The sequence below is a fragment of the Notamacropus eugenii genome, chromosome 1 (genome assembly GCF_028372415.1).
Source record: "Notamacropus eugenii isolate mMacEug1 chromosome 1, mMacEug1.pri_v2, whole genome shotgun sequence".
Lineage (NCBI taxonomy): Eukaryota > Metazoa > Chordata > Mammalia > Diprotodontia > Macropodidae > Notamacropus > Notamacropus eugenii.
In genome coordinates, this window is record NC_092872.1 from 514,890,017 (window position 1) to 514,899,503 (window position 9,487).

Consider the following 9,487-nt stretch of genomic DNA (forward strand, 5'->3'; position numbering starts at 1 on the left):
CACACACACACACACACACACACACACACTTCTAGGTATCAGTTCTGTTCTCTGGAGGGGGAATAGTATTTTCCGTCACAAGTCCTTCACAGTTGATTTGAATATTCATATTACTCAGAATAGCTTCGTCATTCCCAGTCACTCTTCAAATAATCTTGCTATTACTGTATACAACATTCTCTTGGTTCTGCTCATTTCACTCAGCATATTTCATGCACGTCTTTCCATATTTTTATCAATGTTCACAATCAAGATGAGTCTGACAAGGGCAGAGTACAGTAAGGATTATCACCTCACTATTCCTGGAATCTATAGCCCTCTTAAGGTTGCATTAGACTTTTGGCTGCCACATCACACCACTGACACATAGTAAGTTTTTATTTCACCAAGCCCCAGATCTTTTTCAGAACAACTGCTGTCTATGTATGCTTCCCTCACTTTCTATTTACTGACTTTTTTATACCTCAGTGCAAGACTTTACATTTGTCCCTGTTGGACCACTTATAGATTCATCACCAAATCAAGATCCTTTTGTATACAGCCAAGTATTCTGAAGGGTATTAGAAGTGTTAAAACATATACCCGTCCTTATACTGATTCTCCAAAAGATCTCTGACCTCAAACTGTGTCTATCCCCTCCACAAATAGAGATTGCAACCCCACCACAGCTTCTCATGTCCTACAATCTTTGTCTAGGTTTCACAAAAAATCGTTCAGAGGGTTGAAAAGCTTTCCTATGGTACCCTAAATATTTGAAGGTAGTGATGTCAAACTCAACTAGAAACACTTATCAGTACCTAAAGATCCATTTGGCCACATATTGACTAAGTTTCAAAATGTAAAGTTGCTTGTGTTTTATTGTATTTTTATTTATTTTGTTAAATATTTCCCATTTACATTTTAATTTCATTCCAGTAACTCCCAGATGTGCTACAGGTAATGTCTAACACCTCTGTCTTAGGGTACTAATATTCCACTCAGAATATAGTTCAGTTGCTCCAATAATATTTTGACTCATTGGAAAGATATCATACACTGAGACTTTTTTTGTTTTTTTAACATCCTATTTTTTTATGTTTTGAATTTCAAATTCTATTTCTCCTTCCCTTCCCTCTCCTTCTCTTCCCTCCCCTTCTCTTTCCTGAGACAGCAAGCAATCTGATATTACATTGAGATATTTTGAAGAAATGTCAGTAGTTGGACTAAAATATATTTCTTAGGACCATCTCCTTATCTCTCCTCACCTCTTTTAGCCATTTTCCTCTCATCACTGTCCCTCTCAAAATGGAAGAGGGTCACTCAGGACTCAGGGCCATTTTCAACTTTTGTTATTGTCATAAGCTACCATAGCCAAAAATAAATAAAACCACCCACTGGTAGCCAACCCTGTGCTGATTTAGGTAAACTAGTTCTTGAAGAACAAACCCAGGTCATCACTAGAATGAAGGCTCAAAGCTCTCCCAACTTGGTAGGACCTGCTAGGGCTTATATTTTGAGAGCCCAAGGTCAACTCTATATACTATGAAGAAATAAGAGAATATGATTTCAGAGATGCCCAAACTATAAAAGCATGTGCGGAAAATGGCAAAGCACACCTGGGAAAGAGGAAAGGGAAATAAGAAAAATGAAAAAAAAAATGTGACTCCAGTTTGTTTTTTAGTCATTGATAAATAATCAATTTAGTATTTATGACTTGGTTGCAGGGAAAAGTCAACAAAAGTTACCTTCCTCCTTTCATTGCAGAGCTTGGACTATAAGTATGAAACGTTGTATATACTATCAGACAAAGTCAAAGTGACCAATGTCTCTGTTGAGCCATTCTCCTCCCCTTTAAAATAAATATTATAAGGTATAGACTTGGGTTCAAATCCCACCTCAGATACTTCTGACTGTGTCACTTGAACAAGTCACTTAATTTCTCTGTGCCCTAGTTTTTATTTGTAAAATGAAAAGGTTGAACTAAATGGCCTCCAGGGTCCCCATCACTGGGGAAGCGAGGGAATGGGATATGTTCAGAAATGGAAATAACACTATAATAATATAATATATAAATAACAATAAAATAATATATAATCATAACATAGAAAATAAATAAATAAATAAATTTTAAAAGATAGGAAGTTACCAATAAAATAAAAATGTTTAAAATTTTAGTGTTTGTAGAAATTAGCTTGATTTCTAATAGAAAAAGAACTGACAATATTGAAATATGTATAAAATGTATATAACCTTATAAATTTTTAAATCTATGATTATAATAGTAGCCCATCATGTTTGTACAGCTCTTTTCAGTTTATAAAGCACTTCTCTACAAGAACCATGTGAAGAAGATACAGCAAATGTTATCATCCTTATTTTAAAGATGAAGAAACTAACTCTGCAAAGAGAGGAATTGCCTCGTCTATGCACACAGCTGATCACTAGATGTTTGTAACTGAAAATCCAGTCTTTTGTTTAGTGTACATTCTTTGAAAATCATTGCATAAATAAAATGTGGCATTACTATTTTTTTTATTCTGCTCTAGAGTATGATTGGTTTCCCTGGAGGTAAGGAGCCTGGTGTGGAAATTCCCTCCCTTGATACAGATCAGCTACTGCCTACAACTTCTCATTTTGGGGAGTTGCCTGAGACACTGAGAGGTTAAATAAATTTTCCATTATTATGCAGCTAACATGTGTCAGAAGTGAGTATTCTAAAACTCTGGTATTCCTAACTTCAAGGCAGGTTCTCTTTCCTCTGTGCCTAATAATAATAATATTATTCTTCATATTCTTGAGTGGTGTTAGAATTCTTTAGTACTGAATATAACAAATAAAAATTGCTTTTGCAGTTCAAAGATTCTCAATGTAATTCTTATGCCTTTAAGATGATTTTTAACAGATTTTTTTTTTTACCTCTTTTATAAAGATTGTACTCTAGGGCTGACATTAGAAGTTATTATGTCCCATTTATTTAGTCCCCATAAAGATGTCATTCAGTTAATCAACTAACATTTATTAAGCACTTACTTCGTGGCAGGCACTGTGCTAAGTACTAGGGATGCAAAGAAAGGCAAAAAACAGTGTGTGCTCACAAGGAGCTCACATCTAATGGGTGAAACAACATTGCACTATGGACATGTCTATGACCAGGACTTAGCCTCAGGATCTCAAGTGGGTGTAGTGGATTGGGAACTAGACTGAGAGTAAGGAAGATTTGGGTTCAGTTCCAACTCTGACACTGATTATGTGATACTGCACAACTCTCTATACCTCTTGCAACTCTAGATAACTCTCCAAGACTCTAGGTTGCTACCAACATTGGTAGAGGAAGATGGTTCATGTGTAAATTCTTTATTATCAATGAAATCATATGTCTACTCTAGGCCCTATCCCTATGACCAGTGATGCCAAACTCAAATAGAAAAGACCCCTAGCCATATGTAAGAATTCCTGTGGGCTAAATTGACCTAATTCTATTGTATTTTTATTTATTTTATTAAATATTTTCCAATTACATTTTAATTTGGTTCAGCAGCACAAGAGTATTGCTAGCCACCGTAGTCTCCTGGCGAAGTGTATGACTCTGACACCTCTTCAGGACTATATAAGAATTCAGAATAAAATCTGTGCCCACATTTTTACCACCTCTCTTTTACAGGGCCCATGCACTGCAGAGCCCCTCCCAAACACTTTTAGGGTATACCATTTCATTTCTATATTTTAACTTCCAAAAATCTTTTCTCCTTTTTCACATTACAGAAAAGTTATCTGTTGGAAATTATTGAGAGGTAACATCGAATAGTGGATAGGGCAGTAGACTAGGATTTAGAAAGACCTAGCATTATATTCTTAACAGATAGCATAGACCCCAGGCAAATCATTTAATTTTTTTATGCCTCAGGTTTTTTTGTTTTGTCAGTTAGTTATGTCCAACTCTTTGTGACTCCATTTGGGGTTTTTTTGGCAAAGATTCTAGAGTAATTTGCTATTTCCTTCTCCGACTCATTTTACAAATGAGGAAACTGAGGTAAACTAGGTTAAGTGACTTGCCCAGGGTCACACAGCTATTGTGTGAGGCCTACTTTGAACTCAGGAAGATGAGTCTTCCTGACTCTAGGCTCAGCATTCTATCCACGGCACCACACAGATGCCTAGATTTTCTCACCTATAAAATGAAATTGTTCCCCAACCCTGTCACTACACAATCTGTGAGTTCCCTTTCAGCTTTATGACCCCATGAACCATGTGGTTCAGTGGAAAGAACATTGGAGTGAAAGTAAGGACCCTAGGCAAGTCACTTAACCTCAATGGGACTCAGTTTCCTTGTCTATTAAATGAGGATAATAATAAGGATGAGGATAATATCTATCTTATCTACCCCCATAAAATAGAGCTGTGTGGCATAGTGCCATTTCCTTTCTCTATCAGGACTCAGGAGAATCAACAGGCAAATGTAATATGCAGAACAGCGAAATGCAAAGTGGGAATTGTTTAAATTTATTTCTAGCCTCCAAAACACCTTGATAAGCTCTGGTCACACAGGAGGTACTCTCTGAATGTTTAATTTATTAGTATTACTTCATTCTTGGGACCCACAGGGTTTGGTAAGTTATTTCTCCTTTCTTGACTTCAGTTTCTTCTTCTATAAAATGAGGAGCTAGATGATCTTTGATGTCCCTTTCAGCACTAAAATCCTATGTCCCACAGCGACAAGGGAAAGGGCACTGGTTCTGGACCTGGGTTCAAATCCTACCTCTGATGCCAACTACCAATATGACTTTGGGCAAGTGAGTTTTTCCAAATGTGAAATGAAGGGGTTGCACTAGATGGTGTCTGAGGTCTCCTTCCAAATCTAGGTCTATGATCCTGATCCATTTTAAGTCTTCACAATCTCACATTTCCTGTTCTAAGTTTTCTTCCAGCTTTTATATTCTGTGTTTTACATTCTAAGCTTCCCTCCAGCTCCAATAATCTATCTTAGTTATGCTCCAACTTTACCACTGTATTCATCTAGGATCACAAAATCATAGAATTTGAAGCTGGATGGAAAGTTAGAAATCATTTGATTTAAGCAGCCTCATTTTACCATTCTATATCAATGTTCTAACACCCTCCCCCCATGTTCTTTTTCAGTGCTTCTTTATTTTATAGATGCTCATTCATCTCTTTCTGCAACTTGTTCTTTCCCCTGTCTCCCATCTCTCTGCATTTCTCCTTTTCATCCCTCTTTTTGTTACCATACTAACATGCTAAGACAAATTGTTTCAGATGAGGGAGGAAGAGGTAGTAGAAACTGCACATAAAAGCAAAGAAAAGAAATTACATTTCCTTTCTTGGTCAAAAGAATGTCCCTAGTCTCTGTCCACTTATTCCATTTAGGTGTTTATAGACCAGTTACCTTAACAATGACTATAGTTTCCCTTTCTTTTTTTTATGTCCATTAACATTCTTAATTGCCCTGGTCTAACAGTCACATGTTTTTGTGTGGGATAAAGCTCTCTGACAAGTTTATTTCAGCATTCTAATTTATATCACAAAGATGGATAATTATGACAGTAAACTCTAAATGCTGAAGACTTTTTTTTTATCTCTTTATTATTTGTAATAAACTTGGGGCCAAAGAAACTGAGTTATGTGCAAATTCTCAGCATCTTCTTTTTAAAGTTTTATTTTTCTAAAGCAGAAATCAGTATAGGCCAGAATTAAATCAAAATTGTGTTACAAATCCTGCATGATTGACACTAAAAAAGTAAAGATATTTATAAGAAAGCCATAGCCCTTGGGATCATGTTGAAACATTGCATGAAGAACTAATCAGAAAATTAAACTGAAAGTTTCTTTATAATAGGAAGCTGGCAAATCCATTGAACCTTCAACTTGTTTTTGAAAATCTATACATTTTCCCCCCTCACATTCATTACGCAATGTGTGAGCAGTGTGATAACCCTGTTTATGGTATGACCTACTTAGCTTGATCACTCATGGCGCCAGACTCACATCTTTCAAATGACAAAAAGCCCACAAACAGGAAAAAGACATTTTTAAAAAATGGTCTTCAACTCAATAAGTTTCTAAACAACAAATTTTTTATTTGACCCCACCCATTTCAGAAAATAGCCTCTGCAGATGGATCTAAGTTTGCAGACTTAAATAGTTTTTTGGTTTTCTCCCTTAGGGTAGAAAAGTGATAAATTTGGAAAACCTAATGCTAATAGATAGAGGGGTTTATCTCTTAAAAGAAGACAGTTCATCTACTCCACCCTTTTAGAGAATTCAATTCTTAGGATCATACATTTAGACCTGGGTGGAACCTCAGAGGTTAACTAGTCCAGGGGACTCATTTTACACATGAGAAAACTGAAAACCAGAGAAGTTAAGTAATTTGCCCAAAGTCACACAGGTAGAAAGTAGCACAACTCAAACTTGAACCTAGGTCGTCAGAGTCCAATTCAGTTCTCTTACTGAGGTGTCCAAGAAACATTTATTAAGTACCTATTGTATGTAGAGTTATATGCTCTAGGCTGGGAGAGATACAAAAGATTAAAAGATATCATCTCCACCTTCTTGGAGTTTAAGATATAGTAAGGAATATAACATATGTGAAAACAATTACAATAGAAAACAATGAAAAAAATAAGAGAATGGGTGGTGGAAAGATGAAGAGATCATTATTGGTTGAAAGGATGGGGAAAGTTTTTACAGTGAGGGTAACCTTGGAGCTGGCTTTTAAAGGATGGGTGGGCATGACTCCCCATTCCCCACTCCCTCAATATTTAGTAGCTCTGTGACCAGATAAATCACTTATCCTCTTGGAGACTCATCTGCTTGAGAGGGATATAAATTTACATGATTTACTTTACAGGGTTATTTTGAAGTAAACACTTTGTAAGCTTTTCAAATGTTTTAGAAACCAGAAGTATTCTTATTTTCTTGATTCAGAGAAAACACTTTCAACAGTTCCATGTCATAAAGTGTCTCTGAATATCTCTGGATACTGTCCTCTATTAACAAAAGTCTTGCTAAATAAGATGTCAAATGTGTCTCCTATCAGAGATGTTTTGTAGTTGAATAATTAATAACTGATTTCAAAGTGTTTTTCAAATAATAAAGTGTTTTAACAAATGCTAATGTGGCCTTGAGATGATATTTACCTTTTGTTAATGCTGTTACTATCAATTTCAATCAGTCTCAGATGCAGTATTCATATGGATGTCTCAAGTTTACTTGAAGAAATATGCAAATAGAGAGTAAACTATTCAAGTCACCTCAGGAAATACAGACTAAAAGGGATCTTGACTTTTTCAACTTACTTCCCATATATTAACATTCAAAATAATTATCCTTACTGAATAATTTCTGACAACACCCTTAACTATCAAGAAAATTCAGTGGACTTTTTGGATGTGGGTAGGAAAGAAAAGGAATATCCTGGAGCTTATAGTCTTAATTTGCAAACCATCAACTACAGTTCTGACCGAGTCCTGAGTTTCCGGGAAAGGATTCAATACTAGTTTTGAAATGATAAAATGATGGCGAAAATGGAGTGATCAAGCCTACTGGGATCCATCACCAGCTAAGTGGTAATTAGCACAATTAGCTAGACTGGTCAGCATTACATCATTGTAACAAAGGTTCTTTTGGCCAATCCACTCAGACAACTGGACATTTTGCCATGGAATAAATCATTCCCAGTGAATTACAAGCTGATGAGGGCCAAGGGCCCCATTTTAACCAGGTTTCTAAATCTCTGCTTTGCCCAATCACTTTCAGATATAAAGCAAGTTTTGAGTCTCCTTGTCCTCCACCATACGGGGAGAGAAACAGTAATAGTGTGGCATTGCAGCAAAATGAAAATATATCATAATTCACAAGTAAGCAGAAAAATCGTAGTAATGGCTTTAGGTCTAGCATAATGACAATAAGCATGTACATAGTGTGTCCCAAGAGTCTTAGTGCAGTTTAAAGTTTTAGTTTTCATAGAGCTTCTGAAGTTTCTGAAGTGTTTTACATATATTTTCTCTTTTGGTCCTTACAACAATCCAATGAAGTAGTTGGTAATATTATACCCTCTTACAGATAAGGAAACTGAGATTCTAGGGGGTTCAGTGATTTGCCCTGAGTCACACCACTAATAAATGGCTGTGGCTGTATTGTTATTCTTAATCTCGAAAAAGGGCAAAAAAGGATTCTTAATATCTGCTCTGGCAAACCATAATTGATATGAACAGATCTTCAAACCTCATTCTTTCCAACCTGAAGGAAAGAGTGTTGGATCTAGAGTCAAAGAACCTGGATTCCAAACCTTACTCTTCCACTTAAAAGTTGTATGACTTTGTAAAAGTCATTTATACTTTCTGGGCCTTAGTTTCCTCATCTATAACTCAAAGGTGTTAGAATAAATTATCTCGGAGCAGTTAGGTGGTTCACTGGATAGAGCACTGATCCTAGATTCAGGAAGACCTAAGTTCACATCTAGCCTCAGACACTTAGTTGTGTGACCCTTGGCAAATCACTTAATGCCAGTGCCTCAAAAAAAAAAAAAAAAAGATGATTTCTAAATTCCCTTTAATTTTTAAGTTCAGTACTCCTAAAGTCTAGCCCAGATAATAGCATCATATACAGAGCTCTTTGGTTGTAAAGAAAAATTAACACCGTGTAGCTGTAACAATAGCAGTACTAGGTGCAACTTTCTGCCGTCTTTTGGGTTTGCAAAGCACTTCACAAATATTATCTCATTTAGGCCTTAAAATAATGCCGAGAAGAAAGTACATAAGGTAGTATTAAACATAAAAATTATAATACAATGTTTTACAACTTAAATGCTTCTACCTTCTAACAATTTGAACTCTGGGCAAGAATTTCATTGAGAGCCCCTATTCTTTGTTAACTGCCAAGTATGCACACTTTTCACCCTTCTCCACCCAACAATTATATTTTAATCAGAAAATTAATTTAGTCTAACACAGCAAGAACTTACATCATGAATTAATCAAGTCTTAAAGTCTTATCACCTTTATTTGGTACTGATGGGTTCTTTTCAAGATTCAATAAAGCCCTTCACCTCAGGAATTTCAGTGTTTAGAGGACATCAAATAATAAAATCATTATCTTTGGTGTTCCACCCATGAGGACATTTCCATTTTTCTCTGCTTTTGTTTCCCTCTCTTTTGGTTTTACAACTTTCCTTATAGTAGAATTTTGCAGACAGAAACCATAGTGATGATCAGGCTAGGCTAAAAACTTGTTCTTGTACTTGTCCCTTTAAAACCTCCAATACAGAAGAAAAATCTTTTCCCCTTCATGACATTATTCAGAAGGCGACTGGATCTATACTGTCCCAATGACTTGTCCTCCACAGATATCATAATCCAAGTAGAGTCTCAAAATGTGACCTATGGAGGTCCCCAAGATCTTGTGGATTATGGGATCATATCTATTTTCATAATGTCTAAGATGTTTTCATTTCTAACATGGTAAATAAAGACAACTTGAAGCCATATAAACA